At 42.2% G+C, this 26866-nt stretch overlaps 1 protein-coding gene across 1 annotated transcript in view; it reads right to left on the bottom strand.

Moving 5' to 3' along the window:
• The window catches only part of LOC138453111 (L-gulonolactone oxidase-like), a 703062-nt gene that overhangs the window by 485499 nt on the left and 190697 nt on the right, over positions 1 to 26866 (bottom strand). The gene's annotated exons all lie outside the window — the stretch shown is intronic.

Below are 26866 nucleotides of genomic sequence, written 5' to 3' on the forward strand. Positions count from 1 at the left end.
GAAGCAGTCAGGAACAACACTTGTGGTTTTGCAGAGTACTCACAGCAGGAAGTAGAGTCGTGGTCAACAGCAGGGAGAGAAGCCTAGCTGTGTGGGAGACATGCTCCTGACCTGATGCGAGTTTCCTGGAGATGCTGGAGGATGTAGAGACCCAGCAGGGCTGGCAGGACTCAAGAGTGAGACTGCGCTAGTGGTGGCAGTTATGGAAGAGCAGTCAATCGGAGCCCTGATCAGCAGAGGGTCCTCGCAGCAGCATGGAGCAAAACGGAAACACTAAACGAAAGCCTTGAGTTGGACTTTAAGAAAAGGTAACTTTGGGTTGCTCCGAGTGGAACATTTGATACACTCAGACTATTTTGAGTACCGATCAAGTAGAATAAGAAGGTAAAAAGAGTGCAATTCTCCATTTATGAAACGTCACTGGGGGAAATCTGTAACCCACATTGCCAACAGCCAAGATGCAATCCAGAAGAAGCAAGAAGGCAAGAAGGGCCAAATCTCTATTTATGAAACTTCAACTTGGTGAAACCTTTAACCCACATTGCCAACAGCCAAGATGCTATCCAGAAGAAGTAAGAGTATAAAAAGGGTGCAATTCTCTATTTATGAAATGTCAACTTGGGGAAACCTGTAACCCACATTGACAACAGTCAAGAGGCTATCCAGAAGAAGTAAGAGTGCAAAAAGGGTGCAATTCTCCATTAATGATATGTCAACTTGGGGAAACATGTAACCCACATTGCAACACAATGTAGAGAATGCAACAAGGGCACAATTCCCCTTTCCCTCGACCTCAGTTGGGTAAATCTGTTACCCATATTGCCACAAAGAGAAGAGACCAACTTTAGTAGTAGGAGCTTTTCTTCCTGGCTGGAGAGTGAACAAGGAAAGGGACAACTTGCAGTTAGTCCTGGCCGGTGAGTATACCAGGAAATAAACAGTTGATTTGAGGAAATGTGGCAGTGATAAAAAAAAGGTGTTATGGAAAGACTTTGGTAACTATATTATTTTAACAAACTGTTTTATCACCAAAGGGTAGTTGCTGTGCTATCCTGACAAAAGCATCCATTGGGAGAATAATTATGATATTCTAATATTTGCTTTGAATCCTAAGAAAGACATTGTGTGGAGGAAAACAATTGCCTTTGTTTATGAACTCATGTGTTGTGAAACAGACATTTGTGTAGGACAACTATTGCTTTAAGTTTTGAATAAATGTTTCTGAAAGAAACATTTACTTAACAAAGTGGAAGGGCGCAGTGGATGGAAAAGTAATTTTGTGTTAAACTAAACGGAACATTGTTGAATCAGAACTTTTCCGAGAGTATTCCTGAATTTAACCAGGGGATGGGAGCCCAATCCTCACCACAACGAGTATATTGTAAATTCTATACATTTGAACGTTTGCCCAGTTTTGTTGAACGGAAGGCAGCCACATATTCCTTGTACAAGTTTGTTGTATAAATTACTGTGAGAGCGAGAGACCTTTGGACATTAGGTAATCTTTCTTTAGTTTTAGTGTGCTAGGTAGGGATATTCCCGCTACAATATGGAAATATAGGCGTTTATCTCACCTCTATTTACTTTAATAAATGGCAAACATTGAGAAAACTATACCTTTGGGTCTGTCACACATTTATGACCCCTCATACAATGGGACCAGAACCGCAGCTATATGATGCTGAAGCACCACCCTGCACCCACCTACCAAGAACACAGTCCCTCAGAGGCAGGATAGTTCTTCCTGCCCCACAAAAGGATACCCCAGATTAACGTGATGCTGAGGCAGTACAGGGCACTGGACCGGGGTAACACAGAGATGGAAACTTGAAAAGTAACAAGCAAATACATGATCAAAGCAGGAAAATACAAAATGACTGCCGGGGACCAGACTGGAGCAGAAGGCAGGTAAGTAGAAGAACAAAAGGCAACAGGGAGCAGGAAGGCAGGCAAGAGGCAAGGAGGAAATAACCAGGTGGGGTGCATAGGGAAAATCAGGACAAGAAAGGAGGAGAAAGACAACCGAGGAGTTGAGCCACACCAAATGACTGCCACTTCCTTCTTTTATGCTTGAGCATGAAAACAAGACTGTTGCTCGTTGGTTGCTCGTTGGTTGCCAGGAAACACTGTGCCAGCGCATATGTCAGGCCGCTCAGTGATGTGACAGCATCAGTGTTATGAAGGAAACATGGCAGCACCCAGCCGTGTGAAACATCCGTGGGCCAAAGACCTCGTTGTAGCAATGCAGGGCCAGCGAGGACCACATCAACCAGTCCAGATGAAGTGGAGCCACAAGACAGCAGGTAAGGGGAGTGTTGCTACATGCATCGTTGAGGCAAGCTCCAAGTCCTCGCCGGAGGAACCAGGATGCTGTGAAGCAGTGACCCTCTTTTCACAGTTTGAACTGTGAACTATTCCTGTTGAAAAATACCAGATACACCTTTATTGGACTAGATTTACAAACTAACATTGTGCTTGGGTTGCACAAAAGTGCTAACCTGTTTGACACTATACTAACAGCACAGACCTATTGTTTTTCATGAAAGGAAATCTCACTTGGCACCTATAGTAACAATCAAAATGCATTTTAGACACACGCTACGTTTCATTTTCCCAGGTTTCGTAGTTCCACAATTATAAATAATATCTGATTTTATTTATAGTGTTAATGGTAAATAACATGTGTTGTTTAAACCAAGGGAGAAGTACATGACTGTGTATGCCCTGTAATTCAGCTTGGGGCCTGTGTTCACGCTTTTTGAGGTCTTGATTAATGATTGACGGGCATTCTTGACATGCTCCCTTTTTCTCATTGCTTTAGGCCCAGCAAATGGCTATTATTTATGAGAGATCAGAGTTAAAAGATAGATGGCAGTTAATGGATGCATTCACTTTTAAGGCTGGCTCATATAAATAGCCCATCTGACCACACTAGGTTTTAATCTTCTTTGAAGCACACAGAATTCATATTCTTGGAATGTTAAAGTATTTTTCTAACATTCTCCCATCCAAGTCTCTGAAGCTGGGAGGGCTTGCTGGCTCTGAGTTGAATCTCAGGTCAACTTAAAGTCAGCACAATATCAATTAAATACCAAGGCTATTCAAACCAACACAACATAATGAATGCTTGTCTATATACTTACAATGTAGGATACTAATTAAATCCACTATATGATTATGAGCTTTTTAAAAGACTCTGACAGTTTGTGTTGGAGAAATAGATAAGTATATTAAAAAACTGAATGATGATTAATTTACTTCATTTGATGTACAATAGGAAAACTGCATGAGTGTGCCATTCAGAACATTTAACAACATCCTACCACTGAACAATTACCATTTTAACATTTATGTAACATAGTCTGTGTTCTCCGATTACCAGAATTATACTTTGGACCATTTTGGGCTTTACATTTGCAGAAATGAAGTTCCATTTTTAAATGGTGCATTCTGCATCTACATTTTTCCCTTGACTTTGGTAAAACTCAATCTTTGGGTGAAATATACTTAAGACCCTACATCGCTGGGATGGGCTCTTTTGCGGCACTGTCTGCATGTGTCGAGTGATATCTCTCAGGTGTGCAGGTGATTACCTGCGTCCTGCATATGTACCCTTGAAATGTTAGCGCGTGACAGGTGAAAATGAAAATGATGAATAAATGGTCAAAATTCCAGAAAAGTGCCCATCTCACTTAAACCAGAAACAATCTCCATTTATCTGACCCATTTGCCTTTCACATTAAAGAAGCAACACAGTTCACAGTTTTTCAGCATCAGTTTGCTTAAGAGAAACAATCTTGGGTTCCATTTTATTATTAAGGTATGTATTGAGCACAGACCTAGCTTCAGGAAGCAATGGCGCGCCATCCAATCATAGGGGGAAGAACACAGTGAGGGAAACAGGGAAAAAGGGAGCAGGGAATTAACAGGGCAGGGCGAGGGTGGTAAATGGCAGCAAGGAATCTACAAGCAACCAAGGGAGGAGGCATTAGGTAGCACATCACCAAGCCTTGCGTAGGGTGATGAGTCATTTATCTGACAAGTACAAAGCATGCACAAGGACTTAAGGACATGGTATAAAGCTGGGAGGATAGCTAAGGCGTAAGATGATTATCTTGGAAGCAAGACAGCGCAGAGCAACACAACACAGGTCCCGCCGCTTAGAGACTAGTCTCCAGTTTTGAGTTTTGAGTGCAATATAAAAGATTAATTCATTTATTAATACATGCATGCACATTAAAAAAAAATGAAACCAAAAATGACTGTGCAATTTTGCACATAGCGTCGAAAAGTATTCGCGACTCTCTACTGAACATCTGCACTGTCCTTAACTCCCTAGGGTTTGATATTAATGAAATCTGTGAATCAAAGTGGCAAGATCAGCCCAAGAAACGAGCCTCATCGTCAGAATACAGACCAGCCACATGTATTAGCTCTGCAAATCAAGTTGGAGAAGGCAGGCCTATATGCAATATTGACTCATCCAATAGACACAACAACAGTGAAAGATGGGCCCCTGAAAATGATCTGATTAAAATCACGATTGACAAGGAGGATATCGTAACTCGGAAGAGTTGCTCTTCCTCAGGTGAGGATCACGATAGGACCTGGGTCGCTAAAACCATTAACAGTCTAAAGGAGAGTTAATGCTTAAAGCCTGGTGGACCGGGAAAACTATGCATTGCCTCCTGGAACACAAGAGGACATATGCATCTTTTTGGCAACATACCAATTGAACTAATGAACATAGATATTCTAGGTCTACAAGAGATGTGGCTAATGAAGATGCCAACTGCAGATGGCTTTTAGATCGCTTTCAATCAAGCAATAAAGGGGATCGAAGGATTAAAATTAAAATTGATAAAGAGGACATACACAGAAACATCGTAAGACTCAGCACGTCATCAGCACCCGGACCCGATGGGTTGACAAACCAACTCTTAAACCAACAACCAGAATTATGGGCTGACTTCTGCTATACTTTATTTGCATCTATTTTGCAGAAGCAAAAGAGTCCTTCCTCTTGGCGGAGCGCTAGTGTCGTACCAATTTTCGAAAAAGGCAAACTTAATGAACCAAGGAATTACTGTCCTATAGCACTCCTTGATGTGGTGGGATTTTTTTTTGCAACACAGCTCCAAGGTCAAATTTTAAAATGAATTCAAGAATCAGAGCGGTACAATCCTCGGCAAGCGGGATTTGTGAAAGGTGTCGGATGTGGCCTAAGTTTGACAATTATACATTTCTTAAAGATAGAAGCTACCCGACAAAACAAAAAAATCTATATAGCGTTTGTCAATCTGTCTAGCGCATTCAACACCATTGATCATGAAATGCTCTGGGATAAAATGGGGAAATGGAATTGTCCAGAAAACCTATTACAGCCTATTAAAGAACTTCATACTGACATTGAAAAAAGATCAGACTGGACTCCGGTGGAACCATCAGTGAGCCAATCAGGACAAATCAGGGTGTAAAGCAGGGCTGCCCGTTGGCAGCTACCTTGTTCGGTCTGTTTTTGTCAGATATTGGAGAATACATAGAAGCGGTAATTTCCAACCCACCTAAAATCAATTGTATGAGTGTAAATTGGATGTTATATGCGGATGACATTGTGCTGCTCGATCTTACGCCAATTGTATTGACAAGGAAGTTAACAGCCCTTGAAGGGTACGTTCTAAAAAACAAACTAAGAATTAACCCTGCAAAGTCTGAAGTAATAATCCTCCAAGATCTCACACGAAACAATAAACAGGAAAAAAAATATAAACCGAAATAGAGATTAAATAATGAATATCTTGGAATGTGGATCAACAGCAACATAAACAATGCCCCTTGGGTTGAGAATGCCAAACGAAAATGCAGACAACTAGCATGTCAGGGAGTGACCTTAAACAAAAATATGGGAAATTCTCCTTGTTGCCTGTTTTATCCCATGATAATCAAAAAGCTGCGCCAACACTAAGTTACGGTGCAGAAAGTGCACTAGGAGTAACCTCTAATCTATGGCCTCAACTAGAAAATCAATATTGGAGGCGTGTTCTGCAGCTACAAAAGGGAATAACTAGTGCGTGTTTTTGATATGAACTCAACCTGATATCCATGAATGCTCGAGTGCTGTGGAACATGCTCTCTGTTTACAGAAAAATAATCATAGACAACTGTACACCTCAGTTTGAGATACTACGAGATGCAATGAAAGGAAACCCATGAAACCTTATTGATAAAATAGGGCACCGCCTGTGGAAATCATCTTAGTGACCTAGGCACTGACCAGGAGACATTGAAAACCAATCCGAACTATGTGAAAAAAAAGCTATGGGAACGAGAGTGGTGTTCAACCGTAGATGACAGAAATCGCCACAAGCTTATGGAAGATGCAGTGATTGAAGGGAGAAATCAGAAAAAGCTGTTGCAATATTTGGTGAAAACAGCTAATACAAGACATCGAAAGATGCTCAAGAAATTCTGACTTAATCTATTTGACACAAGAGTAAGTCTGGCCCTGAGATTTCAAAAACCCGCAGCGACATTCAGTTGTCGCTTTTGCAGGAACCATCACGAGACCTTAAAGCATCTTACGTTATATTGTGCTGGACTGAAAGATATGAGAACTTTGCATTTGGGACAAGTATTTAAACAATATTCTAATTTATGCGGAGAAGACCTGTGGCTGAAATTTGCCAACCCAAGAGAAAAAGATGTCTTTGGCATAACTAATTTTCTACGAAACCTAGATACTATGTTAATATTCTGAACGGATTTGAGTGGGAATAAGTAAAGAAGTGGGATGTGCCGGAGAGGCAGAGATGCATGAATAAGCCAATTGAGAAACTTATCTAAAGGAAATCCATCTGGAGGAAACCAGCACGTCGAGAGCCAATATAGAACTGCCAGAAGGGATTTTTGGGTCTTGATGCGAGGCGGCTCCCCATCATGGGTGGAGGGCTTCTGTGATGTAGATTTTCCCGTGGTGCTTCATTACTCCTCTGCTTCCATAATATTTTGCATGGGAGGATTATAAATCAAAGAGTTTGTATAAACTAAATGAAATAAAAATAAAAATAAAAAAAACATACATGCATTATAAAAGATTAATTCATTAATAGGAAACGTTTTGTCAGAGGAAAATGGTGTATTTGTATTTATTTGGCATTTATAGAGCGCTTTAACCCAAAGTATGGTACAAAAAAAAGTTACAGTACAATTAAAATGAAGGTTGATTCAATTACAAACATTTTCAAGGAGAGATTAAGGACTGGAGCAGATAGTTCCTTAGAGAAGTGTGGAAGGAAGAGTAAGAAGTATTAGAACAGACAGGGTTAGGGAGAGAGTTCCAGTGGTAAGTGGCAAGAAGAGAAAACAAATGGAAGTGGGATTGGGCACAAGGCGGGCGAGGGACAGATAATATAAATTGAGATTGAGATCGAAGCAATCCAATAAGTCTCCATATAAGAAGACCAAAGATGACAAATAAATGGGAGCAAGACCACAGAGGGGTTTGAACACAATACACATACAACTAAATTTGAGCCAAGAGGAGAAAGAAAGAGAGCCAAGCAAAGCTAGAGATTGAGATATGGAGATATGGAGTCACAGGGTGATAGCTGGTAGAGAAGGTGAATAGAAGGATTGAAGATGGATGCAAGAAGGGCCAAGCAGGAGAGAAAGACCAAAAAGAATAGTAGTACAGTAAAAAGAAAAGCGAGTAAAATAAAAGGTGAGATCAGGAGTTTCGTAGCACCAAAGGTCAGAAAAGGACAAGCTTTGTGAATTTTAAATAGAGCGAAGCAACAAGAACAGGAAATAGTAGAAATTGAAAGGGAAAAGGATAAATCTGTGTTAAACTAGAGGCCAAGATTACGAGCAGTGCTGGAAAGAGATAAAGAAGAAGGAGGGAAACAGACAGAGGAGGGAGCAGAAGGGGGGGAAATGGTGGTAGCAGGGAAGAAGAGAACTTCAGTTTTAGATGAGTTCAAAGACCAGGTCTGACACCCAGGACTTGATTGCATGCAAACAGGAAGTTAAGTTATTGTGGATAGCTGGATTAAACAAAGAGAAGTAGGGAAAACGTTATGTTTCATTGGCATACAAATGGTGCGAAATGACAAAGGATGAAATAATTGCAGCAAGAGGAGAAGTATAAAGAGAGAAGAGAAAGGGGCCAAGAACAAAGCCTTGGGGGATGCCATGAAGAAGAGGACACGTTTTGGAGGAAGATCCAGCCCAGGAAAGAGAGCAAGTACGGTTAGAGAGATAAGACCGAAACCAAGAAATAACAGAATCCGCAAACCCAAAAGAAGACAGAGAAGATAAGACCAAAGTTTGATCAACAGTGTCCAATGCAGCGGACAGGTCTAAAAGCATAAGAAGAGAAGAATGCTTGGTGTAATGGGCAGAGAGCAAAGAATCGCAAACAGAGAGAAGAGCAGTCTCAGTTGAGTGAAAGGGACGGACCCAGACTGGAGAGAAGGAATGATAGAATTATCATTAACAAAGCTAGAAACCTGAGTATAGACTAATAGTTCCAGCTGTTTAGAAAGGTAGAGAATAATTGAAATTCATTGGAAATTAGAAGGTGGAAAGAGGTCAAGAGGGGGTTTCTTGAGAATAGGGGAAACAGAAGTATGCCTAAAGCAAGAAGTAAAGATCAATGTTAAAAGAGAGGCATTAAGGAGAGTGGTAAGATAGGAAACAAGAGAAGGATAACCTTTAGGTACTAGCGAAGAGGGAATAGGATCCGAAGGTGAACCAGTGGGATGGGAGTGAGCCAGAAGAGAAGAGAAGAGGTCTCTGACTTAGTAATGGAGGAAAAGGAAGAGATGAACAAGGTGCGGGAAGAAAAAGCAGAGAAAAAGCTCAGGGACCAATAGCAGCACGCAGATAGGCAACTTTAGTAGAAAAACAAGTTGCAAGATCAGAGGCAGTGAGAGTAGAATGGAGGGAATGACAGGGGTAGGAGGCATAGGTAGACGAGAAAGAAATTGAAAATGTTGCCTATGGTAAGCAGACCGGGCATACAGAAGGTCTGAGTAATAATTACGCTTAAAGCTGCAAGAAGAGCCTCATCATAGAGAAAATGATAGGATGAGAAAGAGAGGGACTCAGTCACAGAGAGGGACTTGTGCCAGCGACGCTCCAGATGATGAAGGATTCGCCGCATTGAGCGGAGATGAGAAGAGAGCCATGGCTGAGGGGGTTTGAGAAAAGAAGAGAAGGAAGAGGCCAGATAAAGGATATCAACCAAGGAGGAAAGAGAAGAGGAGAGAGGAGTTGCAGCAGCATCAGCAGAGAGAGCAGAGAATGCAGAATGAGATCGAAGAGCAGAAATGCAGGATGAAACAAATAAAGGAGTATTGAAAGCACAGAGATCTCCATGGAAGAAGGTGGTTGCCTCAGAACCAGTTAGATAAGGTACAATAGGAGGAGGAAAAATAGAGAAAGAAAGAAGATGGTGATCAGAAAAATAGACAGTCAATAGATAGATACAGAAGAGCTCTGTAATGAGGAGACACATATAAGATCCAGACAGGAGCCAGAAACATGGGAAGGGGGAGTGGGCAGAGCAGATAAGTGGTAGGAATCATGGGTAGCAAGAAATGGAAGTGAAGAATGAATGGAATGAAGATGGAGATTAAAGTCACCTAAGAGTTTGAGTGGGTAGAAGAAGGTAGAACAGCAGAGAGTAAGGCTTCAATATCCTCAAAGAAAGTAATAGCTAAACCCAGATGGCGATAAACAAGTATAAAAGTACGAGAATACAGTTTTACAAAGGTAGTTAAGGAATTTTCAAGAAACGGAAAATTAAGGAGAGAAGGTGAAGGGGAGGTAACAAAATATGAGGAATAGAGAATGCCTGTACGACCTCCACATGCCGCAGGATGGGGAGTGTGCACGGAAGCAGTGGCAGAAGTAGAAAGGAAGGCACAAATTGAGTTATTGGAAGATGAGAGCCAAGCTTCAGTAACACACATGAAATCAAGATTAGGACAGAGAAAAATATCAAGAACTGTATGAGATTCATTACATAGAGAGCAAACATTCCAAAGAGCTAGATTAATAGAATTGGAATTAAGGGAAGAGGGAGGATGAGTAAGATTCTTTACACTTTGTTCAGGCAAGCAAGGACTAGAGGAATACAATGTGCAACAAGTAGGAATGGGGAAAACAGCATCAGACATAGTGAAGAAGGAAGGAAAAGGAGATTGCAGGAGTAAAAATTGAACCAGCGCTAGAATGGATCAAACTCTGAAACCAGCCACTAGCCGGAAAGTGTGCACAGTTTTTGGGGAGGCCAGGAAGTAAAAGTGCCCCCACAGATGGGAAAGATTTAGCTGCCACATTGGGTCAGAAGGCTGATTTCACTCTGGGCTTCACCCAGGTATGTTTTTATGGAGGCAAGGGCCGATGTAAAGGCCAAAGCGGCATGGCTAAAATCTGTGGTCGCAGGAGCCAGAATCTGGAAAGCAGGTGATCAGCACTCACACCAGGGAGCGAAGTACTCAGAGTGCAGAGTCACTTAAGCAGAACACATTGAACACATCCGTGTAGTATAGATGTTAGAGAACCCATATACCAGTACTGTTGCAGGCCCAGCACAGACCCTGTCTTAGTTGCAGCAGCAGGGAAGAGACTTTCCCTGAATTTGTCGTGGGTTTCACCCAAGGTGTGGTGCTATGGAAGGCAAAAAGGGGCATGGTCAGGGCCCATGTGTGCTGGAGCCAGATCCCGGAGAGCAGGGTATCAGCCCCCACACCGGGTAAGGGAAGTGCTCCAGAGCGCAGAGTCAGTAAAGCAGTGTGAGTGTGTGGATCTTGTACCTGCATTTTATATGCAACATAGTGTTGTGAGGCAGATGAATATGCAATCCATAGTTTCTGCCCCTCTCTGGCACCAATGCGATAAAGGTTAGAGATGTTACTTCTTGATACAGCCGTTCTAGCCTGTATCCCCCATAGGTACAGAAGGGTTTGGGTTCAGAGACAATGGGCCTCATTACAAGTTTGGCGGTAGCCTTGCCGGTAAAACCGGCAGGCTGCCGCCAAACTTGCACATTTTTCTGGCACCTGCCAATGGGCAATTACCGGGTCATTACGGCCCTGCCAGACCCGGCAATTGCCCATTCGTGGGCGCCGGAATGAAATGCTCTCCATTCCCATTGAGCCCTATAGGGCTCAATGGGAATGGAAAGGTCGGATGCACTGGCACCATTTAGAATGGTGTGGGTGCATCCAAAATGCACTGCTCGCGGGTGCCGGTATGACCCGCCAGGTCAGACCTGGTGGGCGGGAAGTCACCCGCAAGCAGAACTCGTAGTTTGCTGGTCCTGTACCGGACCCAAACTTTTAATGAGGCCCAATGTAAGCTGAAGATGGCCAAAGCATGTTGTAACAGTAACAGTAACAGAGCATGCATTAGACACGAAGCAAACATGCACTCCACATGAACAACATGGACAATAGGTAATGTATGCATTTAGACATGAAGACTACTAACATAGCATCCACAGGCATGAAGAACACTAACATCATCAATGTATAAGGTGAGTGCAACATGAACATCATGTGGATATAGATCGCTAAGCATGAGTGTAGTGGGGCATCCATCTTATTGAAAATGGAAGCTGCAGCATGTCTTTGAATGTGCCCAGGCCTCAAGGCCTCGGAAGAGCTCAAAAGACTGAATCTATAGAAATACATGCCTGGGCAGAGCTTAGAGTGTAGCTGAAAATAGTGCGAAGGTTAGAGTGAAATTAGGGAAGATCAGAACCAAGGAACAAAGGCACGAGATAGCAATTACCAAGATGCAAGCAGTATACTCCCAGATTAATTTAAGTTTTATTAGAGCACAACCAGCCTTTTTTAGTCAGGTGCACTACAACGGTAAGCCAAAAGATACTTTGAAGAGTGACTCAAGAGTGTGCCCAGAGGCAATAGAAAACCCAAACTTTCCAGTCCTGGCTATGTGCCTTGTCGGGCTAGTTTACCATTGGAGCCATCCAGGGAGACCAGGGGGAGGGTGGTCCTGACATGAGCCTGCAACAGGGGAGTCCTAGTCCTGTGCATTTTTCACCTTTTTCACCATGTATGGTAAATATTGTACAACACTTACAAAAATTGGAAAATGTGGTGTGGAAACAGAGTGAAGCGCGAAGGCGTGGTAATGATTGTGGTGAGAAGTGTCTGAGCATTATCTCCAGCCTCCTAAATGGCCCCATTCTCTTAGTAGTAGGTGACCCTCAACATCTAGCGCTGGGGGCTTGGCCAACGCAAGGCAGCATATGGTGGATCAAGTTTCACAGACCACAGGGATCTGGAATTGTGATGCAGTGTGCCCAGTAGCCTCAGTTTGGGCTCTGGAGGGAGCTAGTCTATTGTTGACAGGGCAAGGCCAGTCCCATGGGCAGTCTAATGGGTTCCTTCAAACTGATGATATAGCACTCGCATCCACCCAAGTTGATGGCAAATCATTAACATCTTCCACTCCTGGAATGAACGAGACTGGGATATGTAAGCCCGGTGCGCAAGACCAAAGTTGTGCATTGATTGAAAGTGGGCCTACGCATTCCGTAGCAGGTAAGAGGCCGAGGGTTTGTTCCAGAGGGAACCTGCCTTTACCTGTGCCACCTATGGAGCCAGGGGAGAGGGTGACAAATCTATCAATGCTTCATCCATTACAAGGCTGGCGCGCCATGAATTTTATATTCACATTTAAGGGTGTAATAAAAGTGGGTATAAGCGTGCTCTGGTCAAGGCACTATCGGAGGTCCTGAGGGGCAATGATATTACAATGCTTTAATTCGAGGGGTTCCAAGGATATCATTTATAGCTGCATGAATATGATCCCCCAATGATGTGCATGAGAGGGCCCAAGGGGATAACCCAATTGAGAGTGGGGGTTTGTGGGAAGGTCTGGTTTTTGGTGCTGGCTCCCCTCTCTTGCAGGAGTAGGAGCGGTTTTGAGATCGATAGGCCGAAGTTCTATTCCTCGTGTTCTCTATTGACTTGGAATGTGAATGGTTTGGCTAGTAAGCTCATTGAACCTGATTGGTATGCCCTAACAGATAAGTCTAAAATAATTTGTCTTCAGGTTACATGGCTTGCCTCCATGAATAAGCTAAACTATTGTACTTTCCATAGGCCGGCAGTTATTTCTAAAGGGGGCCGTCCTAAAGGGGGACTCCTAATTTGGGTTGAAAAAAGCCTTAAGGTTGTGTGTATCCTTATGGAATTGGGCTCGCCGGATATGCTTGGTGTGACATTGAGTAGCAGGGGTGATTTTAATCTAGTTCTTCTAAACTTGTGTTGAAGGCAAAATCAGAAAGCTGTTGCGTACTTGGAGAGCGTATTAAGCAGTGTAAGTGCTCCGGCTGCAGGGAATGATGATTTGTGCAGTTTATTGGTCCATAACTTTAATTGTCAGATAGAGGCTCCTAGTCAAAATCTGTAATTACATAATTGAGGAAGATGGATTTTGGGGTATTACTGCGCTAGTGGTGGGTGCCCCTTTATCTGTTTATCCTTATGTTGATAAAATCTGTTCTATTGTGCACTCCTATGGTTTGTGAGCATGTAATGGGAGGTTCCCCGAGGATGCCCCTGGCCCTGTGACTTTTCGTAGCCAAGATAGGAGTAGCCATATTGATTATATTTGGATATCAACGCTTCACTGGGAGTTCTTGGCCGCTTTCAGTGTTTTGGAACGCGTCGAGAGCGACCATGACCCTCTTGTGGTATGTTTCGTGCTTGAAATGCTTGGCTCAGGTGAGAGCATTAGGGGTGGCCTGAGTGATTTTCCTGTAATTTCAACTATGTCCAGGACTTGTGCTGGTCATCTGTGGTTGAAGGGAACCTACTTCACTCAATTTATAAGGCTTTGCTCCCAGTGCTTGTGGCTTTCTCATAGCACAATGCTTTATTTTCCCATATTGATGTTATGAATACAGTGGTCGCTAGGATAGCTCCTTTGATGACAAGAAGGGTTAGAGGGACACCCACCTCTGGTGCTAAATTGTGCCGATGGTTTCACTGGGAGCCTGCTCTTTTAAAAACACTCAGAAATAGTGAGGTTAAAAGCTCAGGAAATGTTTCAAGTTTAAGATCTGCCTACAGGCACCGCTTGATTTGGAAAAATAGGGAACATGGTGAAAGCATTTGGCGGGCTCAGGAGTCAGCAGCAGGGGCATAAAACAGTAAACGTTTCTGGCATTTAGTCAAGTCTAATATTAAGCCGGAGCAGGAGTCAACCTCATATAATATTGACCGAGGCAAAATTGTATAGTCACTTCTGCTCTGTGAACTCACTCAGATCTAAGTCCTTATCAAACAGGAAGGTCATGGGTGTAGCCGCAAGGAAGCCATGGATAGCTTATCAAGACATGGTGGCCATTCTAGATACTATTACTACCAAGGAAGTGGAACAAGCAGTGCTTAAGCAGAGCCCCGCGTCCTGACATGTTTAGGAGTGAATCCAGTATTTGGGTGTCCTTTCTAACCACATTTTTCAATGGTGTCTTCTCTACAAATATTCCTCCCACTAGTTGAAGAGAAGCGGTTACACTTCCTATTTTTAAGAAGGGGGACCCAAAGTTGCCATCACATTTCAGGTAAATTTCACTGATTGAATCGTTGGCTAAGGTTTATTCAAGGGTCAGCTTACACCGGTTGGAGGAATGGGTGGATGATTCAGGGATCCTTTTGCATGTACACGTGGGCCTTCGACCAGGGGTCTCTACGCTTGACCAAGCCATGAGGTTGTATCTTTTATTGCGCAAATATGTACGCTTACATTTGCAACCAGCATACTTAGCGTTTGTTGACAAGCAAATGGCCTTTTGCACTGTGCCCAAAGACCTTCTGTGGGCGTCCTTGCAGAGGTTTCAAATCCCATCAAGGCTAGGATGTGCCTTTAGGTCATTGTATTCTGGAAACAGTGCTCACATTCGCTGGGGGCCCAATGGTGAAATGACAGAGTCAGTGCCTATTGGCATTGGAGTCAAGCACGGATGTGCGCTGGCTCCCCCTTTATTTTTGCTAAATATTAATGATATTGCCTCTGATTTGCATGAAGTGGTCAAGGATGCTCTAGGCTTGAGTTCTCACAGATGGAGCTTACTCCTCTTCACAGACAATGCTGTTCTTCTGTGCAAAACACTGGTGGGGCTCCAAAATCAGCTCAATGTTTGGGGAAATGATGTGCTGTAAAAGGCCTTTGTATCAATCAGGCAAAAACAAAGACAATGCTTTATGCCCCCGGTGCGAGGCGTCGTGGTCCAGACTGGAGCACGTACGCCTCGCGCCCCACCCTCGGGCGCAAGCCAGGGGGCGGGGATGTCTCAATGGTGACCAACCCATTCGAAGTAGACGCGCGTGATTGTAATCTCATGTCTACTGAGCCAGAGCAATTAGGGGACTGGCAGTGTGTATTCATTTAGCGGATCATAATAAAGTGTGCATAATAAAGTGTGCAAAGTGTGAAGGCCTCGCACCGTCTCCATGGTGACCTTTAAAACGAAAGGTAAACTAACGCTAGCGCGTTGTAAGCGGCTCACTCTGCGGTCACGTTTTGTGCACAACAGAAGCTTAGTAAGTACAGGAGTAATAGTTAGATTTCACAGGCTTTATCTACGGAAAGACTTGAGGATGACATAGTGTTTTTGTTAAACTTTTTTGTAGATCGTGTTGTATCCTCGCACAACACCACGATTTCAGCGTTCGGCATGACTAAGGTATGACACGCACGCATAGTTGTAAGAGAGAATATGCACACTATCTCCAGTTAACTAATTGGTATTCCGCTTTGCTTTTTTTTTATCTCTACAAATGGACGCGATTCGCGGATTGGTATGTGATTTTTTGTAATAACCCTTAAACAATGGTTGTTGTATGTATATATACTATTAACAATGAAATAAGTCATGTTTTATTAATTGTTTGTTGCTATGATACCGCCCTGATGAAGGATTAATTCCGAAATGCATTGGCACTAGAGTATTATGGGCAATTGGAGATGCAAACTCATTGTGTGATTTACATGAACACATTTTGGCGGCAAACATCACAGGAATGTGAATAAAACAATTCCTGTTAAAATATTTCTTTTAAAAATGTTTCTTTGAAATTCATTACTTTTATATCATAAACTGGATACCTAATCTCTAATATATTAAATATTGGCAACCTATTTGGGGCTAACTGAGATGCGCCTTTCTTAACGAAGTGGTCCCACTTTGTTTCTTGGAAGTTTTTTGTTGGATTAGGTCCTAGTGCCACAGGACCGTTTTTGAATCGGCAGCTCCAGGCAAGAACATTATGATCAACTCACTGTATAGTGAATTCAGTATATTTTTTTTAATATAAGCAACTATTATAATATGTGGTGCCCTCCTCACCCTCTTTTTCTTGGATTCCTCACTTGGCACAAATAGAGGTGGAGCACACAACTCATAAAAGAATTATAGATCATTAAAGTAATTTTGAACACGGAAAAGAATGTCATACACTGACATTGAAGCCCTGACCACTAACAGGGCAGACACATTGGGTTTTTCATCTGAAGAAGCAGATGCAATATTAGGTTTGATTAAAGACAGCGGTTTTGGAAGCAGTAACAGCAGACGACAAGATCCCAAACAACAGATCAAACATTTAGAGTATCTAATTCGAAAGGAAATAAACCGGAAGCTACATGCGATAACCCTAGGGAGATACCATAAAAGTCAACGGATTCCTAGAGGACTACGCATCCAGTTACGTCCAACACTGTGTAAAGAGAGTAAAACTTTTGTAAAGAAATGGGAAGCTATACTTAACAAATGCTCTTTGGATCTTATATTGTTGACCATACAAGAATTAGCGAAAGACATAACAGAGATCAGTAAAGAAATCCAAGAGATTGAAGAAGCCTTGGTAACAACATTGAACAGAGAGGAAGTTGATTCTATTATTCAGGAGATAAATGACAAACTGGTAGAGTACAAAACAGAATTAGAATCCAAAAAAATCCGTAAATTTAAAAGGGATACTTATGATTATCTTAGAGATGAAGTCTATAATTGGATGGACAAATATGGCCCCCCAATAAGGAAGCCTAAGCCTACAAATTCAAGTGAAACATCAAGCTCAGGAACTGATACAGATAGGGAACCCCCGAACCGAGAAGAGGCCAGCACGGCAAGCACTTCAGTTTTCTCCAGAATAACAGAAGAGACACCAGCGAGGGACAAACCGTCTTCTTCTTCTTTTTTAGACAAAGGAAGAAGAGAACGAGACGGGGGAGGAGAAAGACCCAAAGGAAAACCCAATACGAGACTTCAACAAAAGAGAACATAGTAATAAATTTATCATCTAGAGTTTTGACTGATAAAGAAACAGAGACATTACAGAAAGGCCTGAGTTTTGTTCCAACATATGACAGCACACTATTTGAGTCTAAAATAGAACTTTTTAAACTAATCAGAAAGATGAAACTAAAGGTGTTCTTTAGCGAACTGGACCCTCAAGAAGCTAGGGAAGAAGCAGAACACAAGGAATTCAGAAGTAAAAGTACCTTTATCCCTCCAATAAGTATACCTTCAATTGAAATCTTCCAGAAACAAGATACGAGAGATTTTGAAAAACTTAAGTTTAAAGGTCAGTCACCTCGAAACATGAAACCTCATGAACTAAGGTTGATACTTGACTTATATGGTGATCCAGAAATCACAATAAGGGCTGCGGACAAAGGAGGAGGTTTAGTACTGCTTAATACTAGAGAGTACGAAGAAGAATGTGAGAGACAACTAAGTGATGGCAATACGTATGCTAAATTGACACAAGATCCCACACCTGAGATAAAAGTAAATTTGAAGATTTTACTAGATAAAGCGGAGGAATTGGAGTGGATTAATCACCATACAAAGACATTTTTGACCAATTCACACCCGAAAATACCACACTTTTATACCCTTCCAAAGGTACATAAAAACCTCATCAAACCCCCCGGGAGACCTATTGTAGCAGGGATAAACAGCATCTTAGAACCTCTAGGTAAATATGTGGACTATTTTTTACAGCCACTGATTCAAAAAACCAATACATACATCAAGGACTCAACCCATTTTTTACAACTCTTGAACGGAACTCCATTCAATTGCAACAACATCTGTTTTACCATCGATGTTAAAAGCCTCTACACATCGATCCCCCACGATCTAGGGGGTGAGGCGGTGGAATGGATGCTACTTAATGCTGAAGAGATACCAGCTCAGAAAGAATTCATAATGGTACTCCTGGAGTTTATTAGCAATAACTCATATTTCCAATACAAGAATGACTACTATCTCCAAGTGGCTGGGACAGCCATGGGAGCCACTATGGCCCCCTCTTATGCTAACTCATTCATGTACAAATTTGAATCTGAAAACATACTACAGAATGAATATTGGTACCCAAAATTGGGTCTTTGGATCAGATACATCAACGACATATTTGGAATATGGAAAGATACAGAGGAAGAACTGCTCAACTTCTTCACATATCTTAACAACATAGATGCCCGCATCCAATTTACTCAAGAACACTCCCTGACTAACATCCACTTTTTGGATGTAGACATTAAGATTACTAACACAGGCTATCAGACCACCATCTTTCGAAAACCTACAGATCGGAACAATCTATTACAACGCCTTAGCTTTCATCAACCGAGTCTCATAAAAAACCTTCCATACAGCCAGATGCTTAGAGTTAAAAGATTGGTAAGTGACCCGGAAGACTACAAGATAGCCATTCAAGAAATGGGGAGAAAGTTCCTTGAGAGGGGATATTCGGAAGAAGAAATAAATACAGCTCAGTCACGGGTAGACACACAAAGCAGAGAAGACCTATTGAAGATGAAAACTAAGCAAAAGTCGGCTCCACCACTGGTCTTTGTGTCTAAATACTCACGTCAAAGTAACCGAATTAAGTGTATCATTAAAAACATTGGAACATATTAGTATGTGATCAGAGAGTAGAACACATGTTTAATGAAGTACCCACATTTGCCTATCAGCGAAGTCAAAGCCTAAAAGACAGACTTGTTCAAACAAAACCTACACTTAAGAAGAAACTCACAGAAAGAATTGGAACATTTCCATGTTTGAATTGTAGCAATTGTAGTTATGTGATGAAAGGAGAAACAGTGAAACATCCCCATACAGGAGAGACAATCAGATTGAAAGATTTCGCTACATGTGACTCAATTAATGTGATTTATGCCATCAAGTGTCCGTGTGGACTGTACTATGTGGGTCAGACATTACGAGCAGCAAAATTTAGGTGGAATGAACATAGATCATGCATAAGGAACCACAATCTGAACTCAGCGGTGTCAAGACATTGGGATGAGAAGAGACACAACCTGGCTCAAATCCGCTTTGTTATCCTAGAAGTGGTTTCGAAAAGAGACACCCACGAGAATTTTCAAAGGAAAATGGATCAAAGAGAATCCTTTTGGATAGACTGTTTGAGTTCCCTGACTCCAAGGGGGCTCAATGAAGAAATAAACTTTATGTGTTTCTTATAATATCATGTCTGTAAAAGAGAATTAACTCTAGATTTTATTCACAGTAGATTGATGTTTGCTATGAAAACAACCGCTGCTATTGTTCCGCTAATTAACCGCATTTTATAGTTCTTGCCATGTCTTTTTCTAAGATTACACAAGATCTTGGTTTTTGTCTTCTTAATACTGAAAACTCTTTGCTTAAATAACACCATAGTAATAGAATACATGTTCTAGAGTTGAACACTATGGTTTATTTTATATGCCTTACTACTCAAATTAAGTCATTTTGAACCTTTAACCTTGCACACTTTATTATGATCCGCTAAATGAATACACACTGCCAGTCCCCTAATTGCTCTGGCTCAGTAGACATGAGATTACAATCACGCGCGTCTACTTCGAATGGGTTGGTCACCATGGAGACATCCCCGCCCCCTGGCTTGCGCCCGAGGGTGGGGCGCGAGGCGTACGTGCTCCAGTCTGGACCACGACGCCTCGCACCGTCTCCATGGTGACCTTTAAAACGAAAGGTAAACTAACGCTAGCGCGTTGTAAGCGGCTCACTCTGCGGTCACGTTTTGTGCACAACAGAAGCTTAGTAAGTACAGGAGTAATAGTTAGATTTCACACGCTTTATCTACGGAAAGACTTGAGGATGACATAGTGTTTTTGTTAAACTTTTTTGTAGATCGTGTTGTATCCTCGCACAACACCACGATTTCAGCGTTCGGATTGACTAAGGTATGACACGCACGCATAGTTGTAAGAGAGAATATGCACACTATCTCCAGTTAACTAATTGGTATTCCGTTTTGCTTTTTTTTTTATCTCTACAAATGGACGCGATTCGCGGATTGGTATGTGATTTTTTGTAATAACCCTTAAACAATGGTTGTTGTATGTATATATACTATTAACAATGTAATAAGTCATGTTTTATTAATTGTTTGTTGCTATGATACCGCCCCGATGAAGGATTAATTCCGAAATGCATTGGCACTAGAATATTATGGGCAATTGGAGATGCAAACTCATTGTGTGATTTACATGAACAAATTTTGGCGGCAAACATCACAGGAATGTGAATAAAACAATTCCTGTTAAAATATTTCTTTTAAAAATATTTCTTTGAAATTCATTACTTTTATATCATAAACTGGATACCTAATCTCTAATATATTAAATATTGGCAACCTATTTGGGGCTAACTGAGATGCGCCTTTCTTAACGAAGTGGTCCCACTTTGTTTCTTGGAAGTTTTTTAATAAAGTTGGGTGTTGCCATGCACTTTGTTTCCTCCATCATTAGGTATGGTTTGGATTGACTCCAATTCCTCTGGGTCTATTTGGGATTTTGGTCCGTCTCAACAATACTATATAGGAACGTTTACTCTGCAGCGGTGCACAACAGGGGTAGCATTTAGGAATGAAAGACACTTCCCTGAAAATGTTCCACAAAACGGTCTGTGAAAGCCAGCGTCTTTATATTCCTGACGTTTCTGGGTGTATCCTAGCATTTAAATGACTACAGGCACTAGCTCACATAATGGGGATTATGTTTTTTCCATAAATCGGTCACAGCTATGCAAATTAATGAACAGGAACCTTCTTTCTCTACTCAGTTTCTGAAATTGCATAGGGGACCAGCACAACATTATGTTTTTATAATTTAGTAATGTTTCCTTATGTAAAGGCTTCCATGGGGTGGAGGTCCAGTAGGGAGAGTAATCAACAGCAAGACCTCTCAGAGCTGCAGGGTGCCTGGCTGTATCTCCTCCTACAATGATCTAATCGTGTTGCTTGGATAACAATACATGGATCAACAAAAGTACACAAAATATACAAGTACAAATATGATCAATAACATAAAACAATAATTGTAACATATATTGTCTCTATTTGCACATAAACATTTAAATAATGATATCACTATGAAATGATTTCTTATTAAATCTTTGACTTTCAATAACAGAAGACTTCATATAGTTTGCAGAAGCAAAAAAGACAAATTAAGCAAACCAAACACTCCCTATGGTATAGACTTGGAGAATTATGAAAAGGTTGCCACTTATCATATTGTCTGCACATGACCGATGCAAAGGCAAATGATAAAGTCAATTATATGTCACAATCAGGGACGTCATTTGGGGGTAGCCAGTGGTAGCGACTGCCTTGCTATCCCAGGGCAACTGGACAAAGAGACAGTGCCAAGAGCAGATATCTGTATTGCACCTGAAATAGGCAGTGGTACATGCAGTTAAATGTGTCACTGCTTTTTTCACCTGAAATCTAGATCTCGTTCTCTGGAGTAATAACAGGGATGCAGGAAAAACCTTGAAGCCGCCACCACAAATAGGTCGGCAGGCCATAGTGAAGAATGGTTGGGCTCAGAGGTGGGGATGTCTGTGCAGCTCATACCCAATACTGTAGCAATGGGAAGGGCACAGGGGCTAGGTCTAGCTAGCTGGGGATGGGTAAGAGCAGCTTGCAGTGCTGTGACAGCACTGCATGAACGCAAATCACATCAGTGTTTCTCGTTGGGCCTGTGAGGAGAGGGGTGTGCCCCACTGGCTTCTGCTATCAATCCTGCCTGGGCACTGTGTGACCTGACCCAGGTCCACCATACCTGCATCACAGCCACACTATACACAGATACAAGGTGAGATAGTTCATTTACATGAAGTTGCCCTCCACCTTTGAAGTAAACCATATGTTGCTTCCTCAAGCAAAACATATATATGTTTCGAAGGAGAGCTGAGGGGAAATGCACTTTCTTTGGGAACCAAAGGATCCAGTGCAACATGGGTGCAGTTCCTGTTCCAGTGCTTAGAACTGTTGGACGAGGCTGGCATTAAACAAGATATAAAAGACCAATGAAAATAATAAAAAACTGCCTTTTCTAGGGGTGATGGCATGGAGCTGCTGCTACTGTTTACATTTGAAGGCACATCCTTCCCCTCTATCTCCCATCTCACAAAACAACTGTGGGTTACTTACCAAATAAGCAAAACAGAAAGGTGATGGCTGGAAGGTTTCATATCATTCATAACCACTGGCACAGTTCTGGGGAACCATCCAGACCATTGTTTTTTTCTGGTTGGACTTGTGTTGATCAGTTGCTGTTTGTAGACCGTGGCCATACACTTGGCAGGCTCTGGATGTCTGCGCTTTGAGATTTAGGCCTCTTTGAGATGCTCTCTCTCTTTAGAGTTTAGCCCGAGTGGTGTACATTAGTCTAGGTTATTGTGTTGAATGTCGCCTTACTTTCACAGTAATTCGGCAATATGGACTTATTCACACAGCCATTAATGCGACATATGGTGACCCATTCTTGTATGAAATGTACATCGTAACCATATTTGTCTTAGTGTACTGAAGAACAATGCTATGTGATGCCACTTCCTGTTTCGTCAATGGGTGAAAGGTTGTGTGCCATCACTTCCTGTGATGTCACTTGGGGACAGGGTCAAATATCATCACTTCCTTTAATGTAACCAGAGGTCAAGGGTCATGTGATGTCACTTCTGCCACCCCTGGCATTTTGGTGAAATGACGTCCCCGGTCATGATGGCATTTTCAACATGCTACGTACTAATCCCACATTCCCAGAGGGCATCTCTGGCTTCCTGGCCGATGTCACCAGGTGATGCTTCTAGGTCCTGCTCTTCAGAGGCAGTATTAGAGAATCATTGTACCAGTGCAAGATCAATTAGTCCTATGACAAAAATGTCTGTAGAACAAAAAGCATTCTCTTTCAAAGCATTTTTGCAGCAGGGCAAATTTTGCACCTGTCTAAGGACTAGGGCAAACTTTGGCCTGGTGCTTACATTCATTGAAAGAATATGTTTTGTGGACTAAGGTAAAATAAACAAAATAAAACTAAGGAAACTGCTTTCCTAATGAATGGGAAAACCACCAAACTATCTGCGTGGAAAATGGGCTTTCCAAAGAAATCCATATGATGAACAGTGCAGCGTGTGTTTCTGTGTTTACTGTGGAAAGAAGCAGGGAGTGTGGCTGTACGTGATACATGCAATGGTCTCCTTATCCATGGTTTAGAAAAGCCAAGGAGCTGTGAGTGCCATTGCTGTGTAGACCAATTCCCTTCCTTTTGCTCTCATTATAATTTGGCGAGTTTTGACAAGTTTTCCGGTGAGGTGGTCAGAATGACCACCAGCTAAAAGCCAGAGGCCATACAGCCTGCCACCTTACCGGCGGAAAATGGCAGAATTACAGTAAACCTGGAATTACCGCCAGGATACCAGCAAACCTATAGCGAGGGCCAAGGCCTTTATTTTGAGTTACTCTGTATTTGTCTTTCTTGATTATTTATGCTGGGCTACACGCCTGTAGTACCTATTCCCAGTGGATTGGATCAGTTGGAATTCTTGTTTTTTTACATCACATTGTAGGGTTGTGCATGTGCACAAGGGGGACAAAGGCCCTAGTGTCAGAAGTGAATAGGAAATACAAATCTTAGTGTGTCAGTTAACAACTTCTATTGCGTTGTTGATGTTCAGGACACTAAAATGCACATTCTGCTTACAGTTTTCCCAGCAAAGTGTGAAAACAACACAAATCTAATCAATTTGTTTGAGAAAACTACATTTTTTCAACCTTGAAAAAGAGTCTAAAAGAAATATTTTTGAACAATATGTGAAAATAACATAAAGTCAATAAACTTTTTCGTCAATTTATCTAAGAAGCTGGCGCATTAGAGTGACATTTTTTTGCATATTGATGATTTAATGAGTTTTCCCAGCAACTTTACCTCTCAGCAGCAATGCTCAACCCAGCGAGTTCTCTGGTTGACAAATTGTCAGGAATGGCACACGCAGGGGACCGGAGTGGACCCTCACCCCTGATAGACACCTGGTAATCAAAAGTACAGAGGGAACAGCTGAAGAGTAGACTGAGGGGACTAGGCTCGACCCGACATTTGGAGCTACGAGCATCCCATAAACAGTTCAGTAGTCCAACCGCAGTGCCGTCTTTATGGGAGGGCAAATGGGGCCGATGCCCTGGACCCCCACCTGACAGGATATATTAGGGGGTGCTGCTGAAGCTCTAAACCTGAATGTTGTTTACAAGTATATTCTGTTCTGATAAGTTAATCCTGTAATGAATGGGTAGTATAGCTTGTCTCGGGAGGATAGCAAAGGGGCAACGTGCTCGCCTTGGAAGCAAGACAATGCGGAGCAACAGAGGTTCGATCCCCAGGTCCTCGCTTAGAAACCGCTGGCTATTAAGCGTGTTATAAATAACATATCATATCATACATTCTGTTCTGATCAGTTAATCCTGGAAAGCACGGGTAGTATAGCTCAGTGGCAACACTCGTCTTGGAAGCAAGACTACGCAAGTCAACATAGGTTTGAATCTCTGGTCTGCGCTTAGAAACCTCTTCGATATTAAGTGTGTTTTAACACTATTATAATGATAAGCTTTCTGTGTTCACTGCAGTACACAAAATGGGACCGATTCTTCTGCTTCTTGTTCACAGCACAAGCGTTGAACTGCACTGGCACATCTCATCACTTACGCCAAAAGAAAGGTGCATCCAAATATGCAAAGGGCCTCATTGTGGATGCACACATTCAATCCCGTTGCGTTTTTGCGTAAATAAGGGGGCATTTTTGTGCATTTCCAGTGCCTCACAGTTCTAGAAACCCAGGCCATGCAGCCACTGGCTGGCCTGCCCCACCCCACCACCAAGTCAGACTCCAGTCAGCCAAGAGGGCGCAGCACACAGAGTGCCGCAGTGGACAATGAACACTCAGGCAGTCACTTTCAAAGGAATAATCTGAGCTGAGCCTCAGCCCTGTCCCTGCCTGACCCTGATCATACACACACCAATGTATTTATTTATTTATTTATTTATTTATGTATTTATTTATTTATTTATTTATTTATTTATGTGCTTATAGCGTGCCAAAAGCCCGCAGGCATCAGGGCACGTGAATACAAATAACGGAGACAGCTTAATGAGCAAACAACCTAATTTCTGGAGGTACTGATTTGGTACATGGCTAGGATGAATAGGGACATATTCAAACAGGTGGGTTTTAAGATGCCAATGAGCTTGGTCTGTAGCGCCGGCTCTGTAACTTATTTCAAACATGTTCCCAAATCATGCCCCGGAAAGCAAGCAATTTTGCACTTTCTCCAAACTGCTTTACGTGGAACTTTTTTAAATACAATTATTTCTACCCTTCTGAAATGGGTATTCATGTTATTGTCCTCGAGAAGATGAAAGGTTGTGTCGTCTTTGCTAGATTCAGACCGGTGGCCTGCTGATAACACACAGACCTCAGCAGCGAGTGCTTAACTCGCTCAGCCACCTTACTGGCTATTGTTAATATTGTAATTGATTTCTGTTCAACGAGTGACATATGTTTGTGCATTTCAAGAGCGACTGCCATGTTCTCTTGCATACTGTATGACATGGTTATGCGAGCTGGTGCTATCAGGGCCAGAATGCCCGGTGGGCCATTCCAAGTCTGCACTAGGGGTCACAATCATTGCGTCCTCCACCCTTGTCACTTGACATCACCACCGACAACCATTTCCTGTTGCAGGGCATTGACAAAAAGTGGAGGAAAAGAACATAACAGAGGTTAATGCAGGTCAGCGAAAGGTGCATGTCGATACACTTGCTTCCAAAAAGACCATCATTTTCTTTATTGAACCCACTGGGCTGTTTTACCAGTATATAAGTAATGTTCATATAGCAAATGTGGGTCAGAAAACTACCTTGTGATGTAGATGGAATTCAGACCAGGAAGACATGATACTGGAATAGACCATAAATGCGGTATCACTGACTCAAAGATTCATGGCAAGGGGTTAACATGGACTGTCAACATCTGAAACAGTGGGTCTGATTCCACCTGCCCCTTTTCCATCATTCGCAGCCTCACATATTATGGGGTGCAGTTGTTGGGAGGTTCCTTTGCTGTATGTAAACACATGAGTAGGATATTGGGGGTATCTGTTCAAAGTTTTAGCACTTCCCATCTGATGCTTCAGACATGACAGTTTCAATGGGAAATACTTGCATCTCACCATCACTCAATGTCAACACGAATAGAAGGTTCAGAACCCCCTAATACATTTTAAATGCCCATATCCTGGATGTAATGTTGCAGTACACAGTTACGACAAGCATATTCAGAGGCCTCATTTGAAGGGGCAGCATCTGGGGCAAAGGGCAGAGGGACAATTAACGCCTAAACTGTAGGAGAACAGTGAACCGAAGGAAGGGGTGCAGCACAACCTTCTATGCTTATTGAGAACTTTCAGTAGGGTACTGGTGCAGTGCAGGTATGTGCAAATACCTG

This window comes from Ambystoma mexicanum, chromosome 4p (assembly GCF_040938575.1).
Source record: "Ambystoma mexicanum isolate Mex_15411 chromosome 4p, UKY_AmexF1_1, whole genome shotgun sequence".
In the NCBI taxonomy this organism is placed as follows: domain Eukaryota; kingdom Metazoa; phylum Chordata; class Amphibia; order Caudata; family Ambystomatidae; genus Ambystoma; species Ambystoma mexicanum.